A 22531-nucleotide genomic window follows, 5' to 3' on the forward strand; every position below is an offset into this window, starting at 1 on the left:
GAGCACTCGACAATACTGCAAATTCTCAAACATATGGGTTTTGATGATAGGTGGATAAACTGGATTGATTTGATCTTTAAATCAGGATCTTCAGCTGTTCTTGTCAATGGTGTGCCTGGAACTGAATTTAGATGTAGAAGGGGTGTGAGGCAAGGCGACCCACTCTCCCCTTTGCTATTTGTTGCAGGATCTAATTTGCTCCAGTCACTGATTAATGCAGCATGCTCTGAAGGTCTTCTTTCTCTACCTATTGAACAACCAGCTTCCGAGGACTTCCCTGTGATTCAGTATGCCGATGACACCATTGTTGTCCTCCCTGCTGATCCTAGCCAGCTTCTTTATCTGAAACATATTTTGGATGCTTATGCTCAAGCTACCGGTCTCAAGATTAACTACCATAAGTCCCAACTCATGCCTATAAATATTGATATGGAGAATGCTCAAGCTTTAGCTCAGATTTTGGGTTGTCAGGTTGGTACTATGCCCTTCACCTACTTGGGCCTACCTCTGGGCACTACTAGGCCGACAGTTGCAGAGCTCATGCCGTTAGTTGATAGAGTGGAAAGACGTCTGACTAGTACGGCTATTTGGCTCACATATGGTGGCAGAGTTACATACATAAATGCTGCACTCACTCCTTTGCTAATATATGTCCTATGTGTCCTCAAAATCCCCCTACAACTCATTGAGTTCATTGACAGGGCCAGAAAACATTGCCTGTGGAGGAAAACAGAGGACATGGAAGAGAAAACGTACTCCTTAGCTGCCTGGGACTTGGTTTGTAAACCAAAGAAAAAAGGAGGGTTGGGAATCATCAACTTAAAGGTTCAGAACCAAGCACTATTGTTGAAATATTTACACAAGTTTTTTCATAAGCATGATATTCCTTGGGTGATGCTAGTTTGGTTCAAATATTATCAAGACTGTGTGCCTCATGCAAAAAAGCCTTGTGGATCTTTTTGGTAGCGAGATGTATCTAGCCTCTTCGATATTTTCCGGGGAGTTACTACTTGTTCAGTAAATGCAGCTGATAGTGTATTGCTTTGGAAAGATGTGTGGGTCGGATAAACACCATTACATGATCAGCTGCCGCATCTTTTTTCCTACACCTCATGTGAAGATTCTGCAGTCATAAAATACATTGATGATAGCAGATCGGCCAGTAACTTCTTCCTGCCTCTTTCGATGGAAGCTAGTGCAGAGCTACAAACCTTAAACCAAGTGGTAGCTGCACTAGAGAGAGACCCGCAGGTTCCTGACAAGTGGTCTTATATTTGGGGTAAATCAGAGTTTGCGGCCCGAGACTTTTATAAGTTTTTCTTCAGAGAATTAATCCCGCTACCATGTATTCCTCTCATATGGAAGACAAAATGCCAGATGAAACATAAAGTATTTGCGTGGTTGTTGATGATGGATCGGCTGAACACACGTGATATGCTGGCCAGGAGGAAATGCCCAATAACTAACACCAACTGTGTGGTTTGTTTGCAGCAGCGAGAAGACCGTGATCACCTTTTCTTTAGCTGCACTTTCAGTAAAAGCTGCTGGAATGTTATGGGTATCAGCTGGAACATGGATTTTCCTTTCAGTGATCGGATTGCTACAGCTTCTAGTGCTTGGAGAGGTTTGTTTTTCCTGGAATATGTCATTTTGGGTGCCTGGAATATTCGGAAACAAAGAAACAGAAAACACTTTGATAATATTGATGTCTCCATTCATTGTTGGCTTGCTCAATTTAATGTGGATTTGGAGTTGCTGAAAACTAGGGTCAAACAAGATCTTAGATCAAACATAGATTCTTTTGTAAGAGAGCTTAGGCTGTAAACTTTTTTCAGTTCGCCCTTGGGGTCCTAAATTTAGGCCCTTGTAAATATGTTGTAACTTTACCCAGTTTTTAATTTAAGAGCAGTAGGAGACTCTCCTGCTGTATGTTCCTCAAAAAAAAAAGAGAGAGCAAAGCAACATGCATACACCGGTTGTGCTAAGAAGTGGAAAAAGCTAAATGTGACTCACAAGCTTAGGTAAGGCATGCCTTTACCAACCGGGACTAAAGAGGCTCTAAACGAACCAGGACTAGAGGGTTGCCGCGGCCCGCGCTGTTCGAACCGGGACTCATGCGACCCATTTAGTCCCGGTTTGTAATTCGACTGAGACTAAACCTCGTAGAGTCTTCGGACGAAAGCCTTGTTTTCTACTAGTGATGTCTGCCGGCGCATCAAAAACTGCATGTCTGACACTGGAATTTAGAGCATCTCCAGCCGCGTCCCCCAAAGGGATTTGGGGCGCGCCGGACAAAAAATGCGTTCCAGCCGCGTCCCCCAAAGCCCATTTTTGTCCGACGTGGCCCGATACGGTGTCCGGCGCCCCGAGCCCGTCTCCGTCCCACAGGGGACGCACCGGGGACGCCGGACACAACGAAAAGCGAGGCGAGCCGACGCGGGCCCGACGCGTCAGCGGCTCAGTGAAAAATCATCTCCCATTCCCGCCAAATCCCGCCCCTCCCGCCATATCGCGCCTATCCCGCCGCGCATTTCTGGCCTCCCAACACATATCCCGCCGCCGATTCAGTTCTCCTATCCCGCCGATTTGTTTCTCCCTCCCGCCGTCCACTCGCCGCCGCAACCCTCTCCCGCCGTCCACCCGCCGCCGCTACCCTCTCCCCATTCCATGGCGCCGCCGATAGACCCCAAAAAGATGGCCAAGAAGCCGCCGGGCAATGCGACTCAAGGGGCGAAAGCGCCGTCCGCGAAGCCGCGGAAGGCGCCGGCTCCGAAGAAGAAGCCGGAAGGATGGACCGACGATCAATGACAGCAAGACTGTCTGCGCTGGAAGCTATCGACGGCGGAGCGGAAAGGACGGAGGGCGGCGGAGCAGGAGAAGAAGGCTGTAGCGGCGCGCCAGCACCAGCACCTAATGGCCGGGTGTCTCGCCGCCACCAACGCAAGCCCATATAGTACGAACGTGCCGGTGTATGTTCCGGGAGTGTTCTCTCCGTCGTCCTCCGCCTTCTACAACGACGGCCCCTCCGGCACTCCCGGGTGCGTGACGCCTAACTTGTCGCCCCACTACCAGGATGCGCTGCCGCATGGCGGCTTCAACCCCAACAACCTCTACTCCCCGGCGTACGATCAGCGCGAGCCAGGACCCGGTGCGGACGGCGACCCTTTCAGTGGCCGCAGGGGGCCGCTCGAATTCGAGGGCGTGGGTGCGGAGGGTGCTGAGGAAGAGGGTGGGAGTGAGGGCGAGGAGGACGATGAAGAGGAGGACGTGGACGACGAGGAGGACAACGAAGAGGAGGACGTGGACGACGAGGAGGGTGCCGGCGACGATGATCACGTGGAGGTAGACGCGGACGGCGTGAAGAAGAAAAAGAAGAAGAAGGCGTCAGGCACACGAGGCCCCAAGTGGACGGTTTTGGAGGATCTTTGTCTGTGCGAGTCGTGGGCGACGGTGAGCCATGACTCCATCATCGGCGCCAACCAAAAATACGGGAAGTATTAGGCGAGGATCAAGGCCGAGTTCGATGAGCGCAAGCTCATCAACAGCGACTACAAGAAAGTGATAATGAAGAGGAGCCAAAAGGCAATGTCGACGCGATGGGCCATCATCCAGGCGTCGGTGAACTCCTTCCATGGATACCATCACGACTTAGTGACCAGAGCCGAGAGCGGCGTCAACCTCTCCGAAATGGTATGACTCTTTCTTCCATTCTCTGTAGCGCCTACATTGTGTTCGATGAAATGATTCCGCTTCCTTTGGCTAGTTTGATAGGGCCATGGAGGTTTACGCTAGGAACTCGGAAGGTCACAAGTCGTTCGCGCTGATGCATTGCTATACCAAGCTCAAAGGGAACGAGAAATGGCGGTTGACGCGCCAGTCGCTGTCCAAGGGGAAGGACGCCATTGCTCTGGACGCGCCGCTGGCAACGTCGGCAGGGCGTCCTACTGGCAACAAGGCTGCCAAGGCCGCCTTGGCCGACCCCGCGTCGTCTGAGAAGACGCAGGCGTCGATCACGAAATGCCTCGCGGACGTCTCCTCGACCTTTCTCTCCCGCGACCAAAAGACCGACGAAAGGTGGACGGAGCTGCTCAAGAGACAAGAGGAGAAGTTGGAGCTGAAGAAACGCAGGGACGACATGTCCCTGCTGAGAGCGTCGACAGAGGGAATGTCTCCACGGACGCGGGCGGCGCACAACTTGTTCAAAGGCCAGATCCTCGACGACATCGAAGCCAAAATGGCGGCGGGCGACGCTGCGGCCGACGCGGCGGCCCAGGAAGCGGCAGCGGCAGCAACCGCGGAGCAAGAGCCGGCTGACGCGTCTTCGACTGCTACACCATCGTCGGCCTATGCGACGGCGGCGGAGCAGACGGAGCATGCACAGCACCAGGCAGATCGCGACGAGGTCGTCGTGATCGATGGGCCTGCGTCGACTCAGGATACCTCGTCGACAACCAACCCCTTCTTCTAATTTAGCATGCACTATGGTCTGTAATATGACCGCGCGCCTAGTACTCTGATCGCGACGATTCGGTGGGAACGATCTCTTTTGAATGCATCAATTTGAATTCGTGATTGGGGCGGCGTTTGGGGGACGCGGCTGGGGAGCGACGTCCCCCAAAGGCGGCACGAACAAAACACGTCCCCCAAACGCTCAATCCGGCGCGGTTTGGGAGACGATTTGGGGGACGCGGCTGGAGATGCTCTTAGGGGGCACCCGGTGGAATAAATTGTGTAAACACACACCTTACATGTATTCATCACATTTCAGTGTGTCCTGCCGATGGCTTGAATTTATGGGACAAAATTCTATACCACAAACTCTAATTTAAGAGTAGAAGTTCTTCTCGGTAAAAATGTTACATTGTAACCTGAATAGCCTCCTAACTAGTAGACTAGACGCATGCATGCCCAATGGCGGTAAACTTTACTGAGAAACATTGATGCAGAACTTGACTCGATTTATCATATCTGAGCCTTGCGATCTTTGGCTTTCATTTTATTGTTGCTCGGCGTTGTCGTTGGGGCATCGACCCGTGGTGCGCTGTGTCCACGCAGCATAATATAGGATAGAGACAAAGTTAGACAAGTAGTACTTGTGCTGGAGCTGAACATCAAGAAAAGGAGGAAGAAGCTAGCGCAAACCTTTGTACTTGCGGTTTTCTCGGGCCCCTTGGATGTCTGGTACTGGCGCCCAAAAGAGGTCCATGCCGATGTCGATGTCGACGGCGTGGTGGACTGCTTAGGAGGCGAGAAGCGCCTACAGATGTTGGCGTCACGAAGTATCGCCTTCTTCTTTTTCTCCTCGTCCGATTCAGTAAGTTTTTTTAAGAATCCCACAACCCGATCCATCAACCCTTCTTCTTTTGGATCATTCAGATCCGAGTAAAACGGCCGTCCCATCGATCTTACTGGGCTCATGGTGGGTGTGGCGACCGATGGTGTTTATGGCGCAAGAGTGTGTTGAATGAATGATGACTTGAAGAGGGACGAATTGCAAGATTTATAGGCTCGCCCGGCCGGCTGCTTGACCATTAGAGCATCTCCAACCGCCCCCAAAGCGTCCCCCAAAGAGATTTGGAGCGCGCCGGACCAAAAATGCGTCCAGCCGCGTGCCTCAAAGCCCATTTTTATCCGGCGCGCCCCGATACGGTGTCCGGCGCCCCGAGCTCGTCCTCATCCCACAGGGGACGCACCGGGGACGCCGGACACAACGAAAAGCGAGGCGGGGAGTGGCGGGGCCGACCCGTCAGCGGCACAATTAATTTTAACCTAATCGTCGCCTACCTCGCGACGGAAGTTATTGACGCGCAGCGACGGTGCAGTTTCCGCAGCGACGGTGCAGTTTCCACAGAGGGCGCAGCGATGCGTCCCGTCGCGCCTAGCTCTGCGTGCCGGCGTTAATGAGCGCCACCGCTCATCCGCCTCCCTCCGGCCTATAAAAAGGGGCGCCTCTCATCGGTCCTCTCACACACAAACCCTAGCGCCTCTCTCCCAAACCCTAGCCGCCACCATCTCTCAACAAGACTCGACGCTATGTCTGGTAGAGGCGGAGGCCGACCTCGCGGCCGCGGCCGTGGTTGTGGTCGTGGTCGTGGCCGCGGCATAGCTGAACGCTCGTCGTCGCCTCCCACGCCGTCGTCTTCATCGTCGGAGATGGACGTGGAGCCGGACGTGCTGTTCGAGTTCGTCCTCGTCCTCAAGGGCGACCCGCGCGGCATCCAGAGGCTGCCGGACTCCTTCGCCGAGTACGTCGGCGGGGTACGCCCGCGCAAGATGCATCTGCGGGAGCATTCGTGCGGCTACTACCGGTGGATCGTCGACGCGATCTATGACGCGCGCGGCAAGATGTACCTCAACATCGGCTGGGAGAAGTTCGCGCGCCACCACAGCCTCGAAGACGGCTTCATCCTCGTGTTCTCCTACTTCGGCAACAGGGACATGAGCGTCAAGGTCTTCGATGAGAGGCGCTGCCGCCGGGACTACCTCGGCGACAGGGACTCCCACGACGACAGCACCGACGAGGAGGACGACTGAGTGTTGTTTCTTCGCAGCGAATACGTGCACGGAGGTTTCTGCCTGTTTGCCTCATCGGTAGAACCAACAAGGGCACCATCCTCCCGCTGGATTTTCCAGTTTAGGTGACTAGGTGTGTGATACGTCTCCAACGTATCTATAATTTCTTATGTTCCATGCTACTTTTATGATGATACACATATGTTTTATACACACTTTACATCATTTATATGCATTTTCCGGAACTAACCTATTAACAAGATGCCGAAGTGCTAGTTCCTGTTTTCTGCTGTTTTTGGTTTCAGAAATCCTAGTAAGGAAATATTCTCGGAATTGGACGAAATCAAGACCCACGATCTTATATTTCCACGAAGTTTTCAGAACACCGGAGAGGGACCAGAGGGGAGGCCCAGGGCCCCCACACAGTATGGCGGCGCGGCCAGAGGGGGGGCGCGCCCCCCTGGTGTGTGGGACCCCCAGACCCCTTCCGACTCCGCCTCTTCGCCTATATAAAGCCTCCGTCGCGAAAACCCTAAACGAATAAGCCACGGGACGAGAAAAGTGACGCAGCCGCCGCCATCGCGAAGCCAAGATTCGGGGGACAGAAGTCTCTGTTCCGGCACGCCGCCGGGACGGGGAATTGCCCCCGGAAGGCATCTCCATCGACACCACCGCCATCTTCATCGCCGCTGCTGTCTCCTATGATGAGGAGGGAGTAGTTCTCCCTCGAGGCTAAGGGCTGTACCGGTAGCTATGTGGTTCATCTCTCTCTCCCATGTGATCTTTATGTGATCATGAGTTTTGTATCACTATTAATCTATGTGCTACTCTAGTGATGTTATTAAAGTAGTCTATTCCTCCTTCATGATGTAATATGGACAGTGTGTGCATCATGTAGTACTTGGCGTAGGTTATGATCGTGATCTCTTGTAGATTGTGAAGTTAACTATTACTATGCACTTTAGAGTTACTTTATATGAACTCCGGAATTACTCTCTATGGTGTGACAGTGAAAGTGTTTGCATCTTGTGTGATTCCTTTATGACGTTGTGGAGTTTGTTTACTCCGGCTTGAGGGTGCTCTCGTAGCCCTACACAATGAATGGTGTTTGTTATCCAACAATAGAGTCTTTGAAAGTAGCATAAGAGAAGAGAACTTATTTATTTATGTGATCGTTGTTGAGAGTGTCCACTAGTGAAAGTATGATCCCTAGGCCTTGTTTCTAAGCATTGAAACACCGTTTCCAACAAGTTATGTTACATGTTTGCTTGCTGCCATCTTTATTTCAAATTGCTATTACCACTCATATTCATCCGTATTACTTGTATTTCACTATCTCTTCGCCGAACTAGTGCACCTATACATCTGACAAGTGTATTAGGTGTGTTGGGGACACAAGAGACTTCTTGTATCGTAATTGCAGGGTTGCTTGAGAGGGATATCTCTGACCTCTACCCCCCTGAGTTCGATAAACCTTGGGTGATTCACTTAAGGGAAACTTGCTGCTGTTCTACAAACATCTGCTCTTGGAGGCCCAACACTGTCTATAGGAATAGAAGCGTGCGTAGATATCAAGCTATTTTCTGGCGCCGTTGCCGGGGAGGTAAGGTAAAAGGTATTCACAACCTCCGACTACTAAGCTATTTCCTAGCACTGTTGCCGGTGTGTGAGTGCTCGAAGATATTTCCTTTAGATCCTGCAATTATATCTTTTTGTTTCTTGTTTTCACTAGTTAGGCTTAATGGAAAACAACAACAAAATGAGAGATCTTTATGAACTTTATCTTGAATTAGGACATGATGTGTTTGAAGAGTGAATTAAAAAACCTATGGAACTTTATATGCGTGCTAATGGGAATGTTATTAGTATGAATACTTTGAATACCATTGTTGCTAATGCTATGGAAAATTCTAAGCTTGGGGAAGCTGGTTTTGATGAGCATGATATTTTTAGTCCCCCAAGTTTTGAGGAGAAAATTTTATTTGATGATACTTTACCTCCTATTTATGATGATTATAATGATAGTGGTATTTTGGTGCCACCTACTATGGAGAATAAAGGTTATTATGATTATACCATGCCTACAATTTATGATGATTACAATGATGGTTATGGTAGTTTTACTCCCACTATTACTAATAAAATTGATTATGCTTATGTGGAGAGTAATGATACTTTTATGCATGTGAATAAGAATACTTTATGTGATACTTATATTGTTGAGTTTGTTCATGATGCCACTGAAAGTTATTATGAGAGAGGGAAACATGGTTATATGCATCTTAATAATATTAAGTTTCCCCTCTTTATGTTGAGAATCTTGAAGTTGCACTTTCTTTGTCTTTCTATGATAGTAGCTTCATGCTTCAATAACTTGTTTATTTACAAGATTCCTTTTCATAGGAAGTGGGTTAGGCTTAAATGTGTTTTGAATTTGCTTCTTGATGCTCTCTTTTGCTTCAACTCTTATTTCTTGTGCGAGCATCATTAAAATTACTGAGCCCATCTTAATGGCTATAAAGAAAGCACTTCTTGGGAGATAACCCATGTTTTTTTTGCTACTATTTTGTTGTGTCTTGGAAGTTGTTACTACTGTAGCAACCTCTCCTTATCTTTATTTTATTGCATTGTTGTGCCAAGTAAACTCTTTGATAGTAGAGTTGATACTAGATTTGGATTACTGCGCAGAAACAGATTTCTTACTGTCACGAAATTGAGCAGCCCCGTCTGTAGGTAACTCAAAAAATTCTGCCAATTTATGTGCGTGATCCTCAGATATGTACGCAACTTTCATTCAATTTGAGCTTTTCCATCTGATCAAGTTAAGTGCCCCAGAAAAATTCGTCTTTACGGACTGTTCTGTTTTGACAGATTCTGCCTTTTATTTCGCATTGCCTATTTTGCTATGTTTGATGGATTTCTTTGTTCCATTAATTTTCAGTAGCTTTGGGCAATGTACAGAAGTGTTAAGAATGATTGTGTTACCTCTGAACATGTAAATTTTTTATTATGCATTAACCCTCTAATGAGTTTGTTTTGAGTTTGGTGTGGAGGAAGTTTTCAAGGGTCAAGAGAGGAGGATGATATACTATGATCAAGAAGAGTGAAAAGTCTAAGCTTGGGGATGCCCCCGTGGTTCATCCCTGCATATTTCAAGAAGACTCAAGCATCTAAGCTTGGGGATGCCCAAGGCATCCCCTTCTTCATCGACAACTTATCAGGTCACCTCTAGTGAAACTATATTTTTATTCCGTCACATCTTATATACTTTACTTGGAGCGTCTGTGTGATTTTATTTTCATTTTGTTATTTTCATTCTCTGAATAAATTCATACTTGTGTGGGAGAGAGACACGCTCCGCTTTTTCATATGAACACTAGTATTCTTTGCTTTACTTTTAATGTTCAAGGCGAAGGTTGAAAACTGCTTCGTTCATTGTTATATGGTTCGAAACAGAAAATGCTTCATGTGGTAATTGGTATAATGTCTTGAATAATTCGATACTTGGCAATTGTTTTGCTCAAATAGATCATGTTTAAGCTCTTGCATCATGTACTTTGCATCTATTAATGAAGAACTACATAGAGCTTGTTAAAATTTGGTTTGCATGATTGGTCTCTCTAAGTCTAGATATTTTCTGATTAAGGTGTTTGAACAACAAGGAAGACAGTGTAGAGTCTTATAATGCTTGCAATATGTTATTATGTAAGTTTTGCTGTACCGGTTTATACTTGAGTTTGCTTCAAACAACCTTGCTAGCCAAAGCCTTGTATTGAGAGGGATTACTTCCCGTGCATCCAAATCCTTGAGCCAAAAACTATGCCATTTGTGTCCACCATACCTACCTACTACATGGTATTTTTCTGCCATTCCAAAGTACATTACTTGAGTGCTACCTTTAAATTCTATTCTTTGTCTTTGCAATATATAGCTCATGGGAAAATAGCCTTAAAAACTATTGTGGTATTGAATATGTTGCTATGTATCTTATTTCTTATAAAGTTGCTTGTTGAGCGATAACCATGTTTCTGGGGACGCCATCAACTTTTACACCTTTGTTGAATATCATGTGAGTTGCTATGCATGTTCGTCTTGTCAGAATTAAGGGTGATTTATCATGATCAAATGGTTTGAGTATGCATATTGTTAGAGAAGAACATTGGTCCGCTAACTAAAGCCATGAATCATGGTGGAAGTTTCAGTTTGGACACAAATCCTCAATCTCTTATGAGAATATTATCTGTTGTTGAATGTTTATGCATTAAAGAGGAGTCCATTATCTGTTGTCTATGTTGTCCCGGTATGGATGTCTAAGTTGAGAATAATCAAAAGCGAGAAATCCAATGCGAACTTTCTCCTTAGACCTCTGTACATGCGGCATAGAGGTACCCCTTTGTGACACTTGGTTGAAACATATGTATGCAATGATAATCTGTGTTAATCCAAGCTAATTAGGACAAGGTGCGAGCACTATTGGTATTCTATGCATGAGGCTTGCAACTTATAGGATGTCTTATACATAACGCATATGAATTATTGCTACCGTTGACAAAATTGTTTCTATGTTTTCAAAATAAAAGCTCTAGCACAAAAATAGTAATCCATGCTTCCCTCTGCGAAGGGCCATTCTTTTACTTTATGTTGAGTCAGTTTACCTACTTCCTTCTATCTTAGAAGCAAACACTTGTGTCAACTGTGTGCATTGATTCTTACATGTTTACTTATTGCACTCGTTATATTGCTTTATGTTGACAACTATCCATGAGATATACATGTTACAAGTTGAAAGCAATTGCTGAAACTTAATCATCCTTTGTGTTGCTTCAATGCCTTTTACTTTGAATTTATTGCTTTATGAGTTAACTCTTATGCAAGACTTATTGATGCTTGTCTTGAAAGTACTATTCATGAAAAGTCTTTGCTATATGATTCAGTTGTTTAGTCATTGTCTTCACCATTGCTTTGAATCACTTCATTCACCTCATATGCTTTACAATAGTATTGATCAAGATCATGTTGGTAGCATGTCACTTAAGAAATTATCCTTGTTATCGTTTACCTACTCGAGGGCGAGTAGGAACTAAGCTTGGGGATGCTGATACGTCTCCAACGTATCTATAATTTCTTATGTTCCATGCTACTTTTATGATGATACACATATGTTTTATACACACTTTACATCATTTATATGCATTTTCCGAAACTAACCTATTAACAAGATGCCGAAGTGCCAGTTCCTGTTTTCTGCTGTTTTTGGTTTCAGAAATCCTAGTAAGAAATATTCTCGGAATTGGACAAAATCAAGGCCCATGATCTTATATTTCCACGAAGCTTCCAGAACACCGGAGAGGGACCAGAGGGGAGGCCCAGGGCCCCCACACAGTATGGCGGCGCAGCCAGAGGGGGGGGCGCCCCCCTGGTGTGTGGGACCCCCAGACCCCTTCCGACTCCGCCTCTTCGCCTATATAAAGCCTCCGTCGCGAAAATCCTAAACGAATAAGCCACGGGACGAGAAAAGTTACGCAACCGCCGCCATCGCGAAGCCAAGATTCGGGGGATAGAAGTCTCTGTTCCGGCACGCCGCCGGGACGGGGAATTGCCCCCGGAAGGCATCTCCATCGACACCACCGCCATCTTCATCGCCGCTGCTGTCTCCTATGATGAGGAGGGAGTAGTTCTCCCTCGAGGCTAAGGGTTGTACCGATGGCTATGTGGTTTATCTCTCTCTCCCATGTGATCTTTATGTGATCATGAGCTTTGTATCATTATTAATCTATGTGCTACTCTAGTGATGTTATTAAAGTAGTCTATTCCTCCTTCATGATGTAATGTGGACAGTGTGTGCATCATGTAGTACTTGGCGTAGGTTATGATCGTGATCTCTTGTAGATTGCGAAGTTAACTATTACTATGCACTCTAGAGTAACTTTATATGAACTCCGGAATTACTCTCTATGGTGTGACAGTGACAGTGTTTGCATCTTGTGTGATTCCTTTATAACGTTGTGGAGCTTGTTTACTCCGGCTTGAGGGTGCTCTCGTAGCCCTACACAATGAATGGTGTTTGTTATCCAACAATAGAGTCTTTGAAAGTAGCATAAGAGAAGAGAACTTATTTATTTATGTGATCGTTGTTGAGAGTGTCCACTAGTGAAAGTATGATCCCTAGGCCTTGTTTCTAAGCATTGAAACACAGTTTCCAACAAGTTCTGTTACATGTTTGCTTGCTGCCATCTTTATTTCAGATTGCTATTACCACTCATATTCATCCATATTACTTGTATTTCACTATCTCTTCGCCGAACTAGTGCACCTATACATCTGACAAGTGTATTAGGTGTGTTGGGGACACAAGAGACTTCTTGTATCGTAATTGCTGGGTTGCTTGAGAGGGATATCTCTGACCTCTACCTCCCTGAGTTCGATAAACTTTGGGTGATTCACTTAAGTGAAACTTGCTGCTGTTCTACAAACCTCTGCTCTTGGAGGCCCAACACTGTCTACAGGAATAGAAGCGTGCGTAGATATCAGTGTGCCCTCGAGTGTTCTTTCTTAGCAGCCAACACATGAAACCTCCGATGCCCGGCCTAGTTAGGTTTAGTTTATTTGCAATATTTTATATTTGTGTCCACCACAGTTTCAACTATCTATTAATTTGTGGAAACCACGTACCCAATTATGTATTAGTTTATGGAAATTGAAATAAAAATGCCAAAAAAAGTATTTTAAATATTTGGGGGCGGCGTTTGGGGGACGCGGCTGGGGAGCGACGTCCCCTAAACGCGGCACGAACAAAACACGTCTCCCAAACGCTCAATCCGGCGCGGTTTGGGGGACGCTTTGGGGGACGCGGCTGGAGATGCTCTTAGTCGTCATTTTAAACCATGGACGGACATGGGTGAGTAGGGTAGGTGTACTGGCATGGATGATTGCTTGGTTAGGATTATACTAGTGCTTCGCACAGGCCAAATCATGATTAATCTACTGGAGCACTTAATTTGGCCATATGCCCGCAATACACGTCGTGTGTGAACTTGACCTCACGGGTCAATGCTTTCTTGCACACCCACCACCGACCTCAGCAACTGCTCCATATAATACAATATCTCTACTCGTTAGAGCATCTCTAGCGGATACGGCAAACCGCAAACCTCAAATTCGCGTAGATACCCAACATAGATTTGGGGTTCAAAAATCACGCACGCAGTTCAGATACGTCATATGAAACTGTAAATTAAAAAAAAAACGCTAGCAAGAGATGAATAGTTCGATCGGACAGTTCGTGCTTGGAGTTCATCCTAAATTCAACTGCATTGCATCACTACATTACATCAAAAAAATAAAATAATCCGCCCCCACGACACTACATTGCAACAAAATCGGCTCCGGGATACTCACCTGAGCCATGTGCCGTGGCGGCGGCGCATCGGCTCCTCACTCCTTGTTGCTGAAGAGGTCGACGAAGACGCGGTCCTGGGTGACGGCGATGTGCCTCCATTCCTCGGCCTTGTCCGCGTCATGCTGGCTGGAGCGCGGGACGAGGCCGACGGCGGTGTCGAGCTCCCGCTCCACGACGAAGTCGCCCGACGCGAGGCCCGCGTTGACGCCGAGCTGCGAGAGGAGGAGCTTGAGCTGCTTGTCGTCGAGGTAGTCGCCCGAGGCGAAGTGAGGGAGGCGCGGCGGCTCCAGCTCGACCTCCATCTTCTCCACCAGCGCCGTTTGCGGGCGCTGGTGGGAGCTCGACCCCGAGGACGACGAGGCCGCGGAAGAGGAGGCGGCGCATCCGCGGCGGTACCGCTCCGACTAGCGCTTGGCGAAGGCGGGCGGGGTGGCGACGCCGTAGTTGTGGTAGCGGTAGCTACCGCGGATGCACGCCGCGTCCAACTTCACCTTCTCCGCTGACAAGATATTAACTTATCAATGCCTACGGATTGTAGACTAGGGTTTAGTTGGATGTAGAGGGCAAGTAGATCTCTAAGGTTTCAGCCGAAAAGTACTCAACGAATATAAAGCTAGGGTTGTGTTGACAGTAAATTCGATCCTTTCTTTGTCCCTCGACTCCCCCTTAGATAGGAGGCGGAGCCGAGGGTTTCGTAATACACAAGTTTACAGAGTCCGGGAGGGTTTCTAACCCGTCCCGCAAGATTACAAGTATCCTTTCCTAATACAACTCTAGCTTTCCTTAATAATATCTTGGGCTTCCGAATCTTCTTATCCTTCGGGTCGTGGGCCTTCAGTAAACCCCGGGTACCATCTTCGGCAGGCCCATTGGGGATGCCTATGTCAGTAGCCCCCAAGATTTTGCTTGAATCGCAGAGTCAGGGAAAATCTCCAACTTTATATTCGTTCAATACATCTGCCGAATTTATCACATATCCTTTAAATATGCAATTCTATATTGTACAGGGATAATAGTAGTTGGGGCTAGTTCATCTGACAGATCAGGTAATAGTTAACTGCTCTAGTGGCAATCCGCAAAAACCTACTTCAAGATCACGTCCCTGGACATGATCTCGGGATACTGGTGTAAACTCCGACAGGTGCCGCTTAAGGTTTTACCATTCTGTCGAGTCCCAGTCATATTTTATCGGGTACCTAACGCGTCTGTTAGGACTTTTCTTCGTATCTGTTGATACGGAAAAAAGTAGCAAACCGACGTCAGAGATGGCGCTACGCCACTCAGAACGGATCTGGGGTCTTACCTTCGCAATGTTTTGCGGCATTCAGAGTTTGTTCGCTACTTTGGCGCTCTGAGAATATATTGTCGAGTGCTTTTTCGGCTGCTGGAATAGCACATTTTATCGAGTCAATGTATGACTTATTTTGCCTTCCCGATGGGAGTATATGTAGAGTTATTTGTATAACTCGAAATATGCTCACTTCTTCTTTTTCCTTTTTCATTCTCTTCTTTTTCTCTTTTTTTTTATAATTTCATCGGGCACGCGAACAGCGTTCCCGATGGGAGTAGCCCCCGAGGCTACAGCCAAGGATTTTTGGTTGGTTGTAGGCTCAACACTTTATTGCCTCATGTCAATATATTTTCAGTCTTTCTCGGACTTTTTATATTTATCGGGTGCGCGACCAGCGCTCTCGATGGGAGTAGCCCCCGAGGCTATGAACAAATGCTTGCGTTTGATCATAGGCTCTTGCCATTTTCTATGTTGTCATAGTATATTTTTTTCTTTTTTCCAAAGTAGCCCCCGAGCCTTTGGACAAAAACTTGTATTTGATCAAAGGATCTCGAAATAATCAACAATCTTCTGCTGTCGCCATTTTTTCGAACCTTCGTAGCCGAGATTTTCGCTTGCCAAGGTGACATCATTGCTGATGATAGCCACGATCACTGTATCAGGAAAACGCGAGAACTTCTCTCCCTCTGTCTCGTGGGCCCAAATTTCTTACCACGTTGACACGTCGTGCAAGTGGGGGACACACGTCCTCCACTTTTCCTGGCGCACGCACTGTAGCGCCCGTTCGTTCCCTTCTTAGTGAATTTGCGATTTTACCCCTTGTCCACGTGTCATCATCTAACCCACATTTTCTCCATCCAACGGCGCGTCCGTTTGCCGCACCTCTATTTAAGATCATCGTCTTCCTCCTTGGACACTTTCGCTCGCGCTGCTCCTCTGCTCTCCTCTGCTAAAACTCTCCCTTGCGCCCCACAGTTCTTGAGCTCAACTACGCCTCGCACTTTCCTCCGGAGCCATTGCTGATGCCTCCGCGCAGACTCACCAGGCACAGCATGCCCGAGTCTAAGATGGCAACCGAAGATCTGGGGAACACAGAGTGGGAGAGATCCAAAATCTCTCCTCAAGACATCAACCTGCTGAAGAAACTGGGGATCAGCTAGAAGCAAGACGCGCTTCACTTCCCCAGCGAAGAAAGCTATCCAACCCCTCCAATGGAGTACCGGGTCAGTTTCGTCGACCACCTCATCCGTTGTCTTTCTGCCCCCATTCACAATTTCTTACGGGGGTTGCTTTTCATGTACGGACTGCAACTTCACCACCTTACTCCCAATTCCATCCTCCATATCTCAATCTTCATCACGCTTTGCGAAGCTTTCCTTGGAGTCCAGCCTAACTGGGCTCTATGGAAACGCATTTTCTTCTGTCGCCGTAATGGCTCTGCCAATGTTTCTTATAACATTGGTGGCATTGTTATTTGCGTCCGCCCCGACGTTGAGTACTTTGATGTCAAATTCCCTGACTCAGTACAAGGGTGGCGCAAAAAGTGGTTGTACATTCATGAGGAGAATCATGGCTCTGTTGAAGACAACATCCCTCCTTTTGATGTTACCGAGAAAATTTGTCGCTGTCGTTCCTGGGACGCAGAGGCTACCGACGAAGAAAAAACGGCGACAGAGGCCTTGATGGCGCGCATCCATCAACTCCAAAACACCCAAGGACAAGAATTGTCGGGTGTCCAAATCACGGCGTACTTCCTTAGGATCAGGGTGCAGCCTCTGCAAGCCCGCAAAAATCCCCTTTGGATGTATGCTGGTAATGAAGATGTAGATCGCTTGTCGACAGATTTATCAGTCAAGGACTTAGAGAAACTTGTCCGAAAAATATCGTCGCTGAACAAGAAAGACACCGTTCCTTCAACTTGCCGCGTGACGCCATACAACGCCACCAACACACTCCCTCAGGTGATATATTTTTGTCATATGTTTATTTATGGACTCCTTCTTTTTCTCCTTTGGTACTGCCAGTTCTTGGATTGCTATTACTGATATGAATCTATGTCGATATATTTCTATTTTGTGCAGAACCATGACACTACATCACCTCTTCCTCCCCTTCCTGAAGGTGGAGATGTCGAAGAACGGGCCATTGTCACCGACGACAACCAAGGTACTTCTCGCCTTGACAAGGTATTAACTTGTCAATGCCTACAGATTGTAGACTAGGGTTTAGTTGGATGTAGAGGGCAAGTAGATCTCGAAGGTTTCAGCCGAAAAGTACTCGACGAATATAAAGCTAGGGTTGTGTTGACAGTAAATTCGATCCTTTCTTTGTCCCTCGACTCCCCCTTATATAGGAGGCGGAGCCGAGGGTTTCGTAATACACAAGTTTACAGAGTCCGGGAGGGTTTCTAACCCGTCCCGCAAGATTACAAGTATCCTTTCCTAATACAACTCTAGCTTTCCTTAATAGTACCTTTGTTGGAGATATGCCCAAGAGGTAATAATAAAAGTGGTTATTATATATCTTTATGTTTATGATAAATGTTTATATACCATGCTATAATTGTATTAACCGAAACATTGATACATGTGTGTTATGTAAACAAACAAATGAGTCCCTAGTAAGCCTCTTAACTAGCTTGTTGATTAATAGATGATTAGTTTCATAATCATGAACATTGGATGTTATTAATGACAAGGTTATATCATTATATGAATGATGTAATGGACACACCCAATTAAGCGTAGCATAAGATCACGTCATTAAGTTATTTGCTATAAGCTTTCAAACATAGTTACCTAGTCCTTATGACCATGAGATCATGTAAATCACTTATGCCGGAAAGGTACTTTGATTACATCAAACGCCACTGCGTAAATGGGTGGTTATAAAGGTGGGATTAAGTATCCGGAAAGTATGAGTTGAGGCATATGGATCAACAGTGGGATTTGTCCATCCCGATGACGGATAGATATACTCTGGGCCCTCTCGGTGGAATGTCGTCTAATGTCTTGCAAGCATATGAATAAGTTCATAAGAGACCACATACCACGGTACGAGTAAAGAGTACTTGTCAGGAGACGAGGTTGAACAAGGTATAGAGTGATACCGATGATCAAACCTCAGACAAGTAAAATATCGCGTGACAAAGGGAATTGGTATCGTATGTGAATGGTTCATTCGATCACTAAGTCATCGTTGAATATGTGGGAGCCATTATGGATCTCCAGATCCCGCTATTGGTTATTGGTCGGAGTGAGTACTCAACCATGTCCGCATAGTTCGCGAACCGTAGGGTGACACACTTAAAGTTGGATGTTGAAATGGTAGAACTTGAATATGGAATGGAGTTCGAATATTTGTTCGAAGTCCCGGATGAGATCCCGGACATCACGAGGAGTTCCAGAATGGTCCGGAGAATAAGATTCATATATAGGAAGTCATTTTATGTGATTTAAAATGATCCGGAAGGTTCTATGGAAGGTTCTAGAAGGTTCTAGAAAAGTCCGGAAGAAACCACTAAGGAAGGCGGAGTCCCGGAGGGACTCCACCTCCCATGGCCGGCCAACCCTAAGGGGGAGGAGTCCCAAGTGGACTCCCCTATGGGGGCCGGCCACCCCCCCCCCCCCCCACATGGAAGGGGGGAATCCCACCCCGAGTGGGATTCCCACCTTGGGTAGGTTTCCCTATCACATGGAAGGTTTTGGGTTCGGGTCTTATTCGGAGACTTGTAGTCCAACACTTGGGGCTTCCACCTATATAATGAGGGGCCAAGGGGAGGGGGACGGCCACCCAAAGACCACAAGGTGGCCGCACCCCTAGATGGCCGGCGCCCCCCTCTCCCCAAACCCTAGCCTCCCCACTCCTCCTTCTTCCCCGCACGCTTAGCGAAGCTCCGCCGGGATTCTCCACCGCCACCGACACCACGCCGTCGTGCTGTCGGATTCAAGAGGAGCTACTACTTCCGCTGCCCGCTGGAACGGGGAGGTGGACGTCGTCTTCATCAACAACCGAACGTGTGACCGAGTACGGAGGTGCTGCCCGTTCGTGGCGCCGTGATCAAGATCTTCTACGCGCTTTTGCAAGCGGCAAGTGAACGTCTACCGCAGCAACAAGAGCCTCATCTTGTAGGCTTTGTAATCTCTTCAAGGGTGAGACTCGACAATCCCCTCGTTGCTACCGTCTTCTAGATTGCATCTTGGCTTGGATTTCGTGTTCGTGGTAGGAAATTTTTTGTTTTCTATGCTACGTAATCCTACAGTGGTATCAGAGCCGTGTCTATGCATAGATGGTTGCACGAGTAGAACACAATGGTTTTGTGGGCGTTGATGCTTTTGTTATCTTTAGTTTGAGTACTTTGCATCTTTGTGGCATAGTGGGATGAAGCGGCTCGGGCTAACTTTACATGACCGCGTTCATGAGATTTGCTCCACGCTCGACATGCAACTTGTATTGCATAAGTGGCTTTGCGGGTGTCTATCTCTCCTACTATAGTGAAGATTCAATTTACTCTTCTATTGACAACACTAGTATCACCGTTGTGGTTCATGTTCGTAGGTAGATTGGATCTTACTCGAAAACCCTAAACCACGTAAAATATGCAAACCAAATTAGAGAACGTCTAACTTGTTTTTGCAGGGTTTGGTGATGTGATATGGCCATAATGTGATGATGACTATGTATGAGATGATCATTATTGTATTGTGGCAACCGGCAGGAGCCTTATGGTTGTCTTTAAATTTCATGTTGAGTAGTATTTCAAAGTAGTTGTAATAGTTGCTACATGGAGGACAATCATGAAGACGGCGCCATTGACCTTGGTGCTTCGCCGACGATGATGGAGATCATGCCCGTTGATGATGGAGATCATGTCCGTGCTTTGGAGATGAAGATCAAAGGCGCAAAGACAAATGGGCCATATCATATCACATATGAACTGCATGTGATGTTAATCCTTTTATGCATCTTATTTTGCTTAGATCGCGACGGTAGCATTATAAGATGATCCCTCTCACTAAAATATCAAGATAATAAAGTGTTCATCCTTAGTAGCACCGTTGCCAAGACTTGTCGTTTCGAAGCATCTCGTGATGATCGGGTGTGATAGATTCAACAAGTGCATACAACGGGTGCAAGACAGTTTTGCACATGCGGATACTAAGGTGGCCTTGACGAGCCTAGCATGTACAGACATGGTCTCGGAACACGTGATACCGAAAGGTAGAGCATGAATCATATGATTGATATGATGAACACTTTGAGTGTACGCCATTGAAGTTACATCTTGTCTCGTGATGATCGGACTTGGTGTGGTGGATTTGGTTCGTGTGATCACTAAGACAATGCGAGGGATATTGTTTTGAGTGGGAGTTCACCTAGTTTTTAATTATGTTGAATTAAAATTTGAACTCAATTTGTCATAAACATTAGTCTAAACTATTGCAAATATGTTGTAGATATGGCGTCCTCAATCAATTTTAACCAGTTCCTAGAGAAAGAAAAGCTTAAGAGCAATGGTAGCAACTTCACCGGGATCGGTTCCGTCATGTGAGGATCTTCCTCAATGGCGGAAATCTGCAATATGTGCTTGATGTACCGCTAGGTGACCCTCCTGCAGAAACTGAAACCGATGAAGTAAAGAATGTTTACGCAACTCGGAAAACTCGGTACTCTCAAGTTCAGTGTGCCATCTTATGCAGTCTGGAAGCCGATCTTCAAAAACGTTTTGAGCACCACGATCCACATGAGTTAGTCAATGAGTTGAAAACTATCTTTGAGACTCATGCGGCCGTGGAATGCTATGAAGCATCGAAACACTTCTTCAGCTGCATGATGGAAGAAGGCAGCTCCGTTAGTGAGCACATGCTCGCCATGACCGGGCATGCGAAGAAACTCAGTGACTTGGGAATAGTGATTCCTAATGATCGGGATTAATCGTGTCCTTCAATCACTGCCACCTAGTTACAAGAACTTTGTGATGAACTACAATATGCAGAACATGAACAAAGAGTTACCTGAACTCTTCTCCATGCTGAAATCTGCTGAGATTGAGATCAAGAAAGAGCACCAAGTGTTGATGGTCAACAAGACCACCAGTTTCAAGAAACAGGGCAAGTCTAAAGGCAAGAACAAGAAGAGTGGCAAGAAAGCTGCCACGCCTCCTGTGAAACCTAAGACTGGCCCTAAGCACGATCTTGAGTGCTATTACTGCAAGGAGAAGGGACACTGGAAGCGTAATTGCTCCAAGTATTTGGCGGATCTGAAGAGCGGCCTTGTCAAGAAGAAGAAAGAAGGTATATATGATATACATGTTATAGATGTTTATCTTACTGGTTCTCGTACTAGTACCTAGGTATTTGATACTGGTTCGGTTGCTCATATTTGTAACTCGAAACAGGAACTAAAGAATAAACGAAGACTACTAAAGGATGAAGTGACCATGCGCGTTGGAAATGGATCCAAAGTCGATGTGATCGCTGTCGGCACACTTCCTCTACATCTACCTTCGGGATTAGTTTTAAGCTTCAATAATTGTTATTTTGTACCCGCGTTGAGCATGAACATTATATCTGGATCTTGTTTAATGCAAGACGGTTATTCATTCAAGTCTGAGAATAATGGTTGTTCTATTTTTATGAATAATATCTTTTATGGTCGAGCACCTGAAAAGAATGGCTTATTTCTGTTAGATCTCGATAGTAGTGATACACATATACATAACATTGATGCTAAAAGAATTAAACTGAATGATAATTCTACTTATATGTGGCATTGTTGTCTTGGTCATATTGGAGTGAAACGCATGAAGAAACTCCATACCGATGGATTACTTGAATCACTTGACTTTGAGTCACTTGATAGATGCGAAGCATGTCTAATGGGAAAAATGACTAAGACTCCATTCTCTGGGATTATGGAGCGAGCTACTGACTTATTGGAAATCATACATACCGATGTGTGCGGACCAATGAGTGTAGCATCGCGCGGTGGTTATCGTTATATTCTAACCTTCACAGATGATCTGAGTAGATATGGGTATATCTATTTCATGAAACATAAATCCGAAACTTTTGAGAAGTTTAAGGAATTCCAAAGTGAAGTAGAAAATCAACGTAACAAGAAGATTAAATTTCTACGATCTGATCGCGGAGGTGAATATCTGAGTTATGAGTTTGGCATGCATTTAAAGAAATGCAGAATACTTTCACAATTGACACCGCCAGGAACACCACAACGAAACGGTGTGTCCGAACGTCGTAATCGAACTCTATTAGATATGGTTCGTTCTATGATGTCTCTTACTGATTTGCCGTTATCATTTTGGAGTT

At 46.3% G+C, this 22531-nt stretch overlaps 1 long non-coding RNA gene across 1 annotated transcript; it reads right to left on the reverse strand.

The window, feature by feature from the left end:
- Positions 1–4723: 4723 nt before the first annotated feature.
- LOC127330594 (uncharacterized) lies at positions 4724–5460 on the reverse strand. The gene is made up of 2 exons (XR_007869344.1): positions 5143–5460; positions 4724–5041 (listed from the first exon to the last, which is right to left on the reverse strand). It is a non-coding gene; the product is annotated as an uncharacterized lncRNA (long non-coding RNA).
- Positions 5461–22531: the final 17071 nt, after the last annotated feature.

Source organism: Lolium perenne, chromosome 2, assembly GCF_019359855.2.
Source record: "Lolium perenne isolate Kyuss_39 chromosome 2, Kyuss_2.0, whole genome shotgun sequence".
NCBI lineage: Eukaryota > Viridiplantae > Streptophyta > Magnoliopsida > Poales > Poaceae > Lolium > Lolium perenne.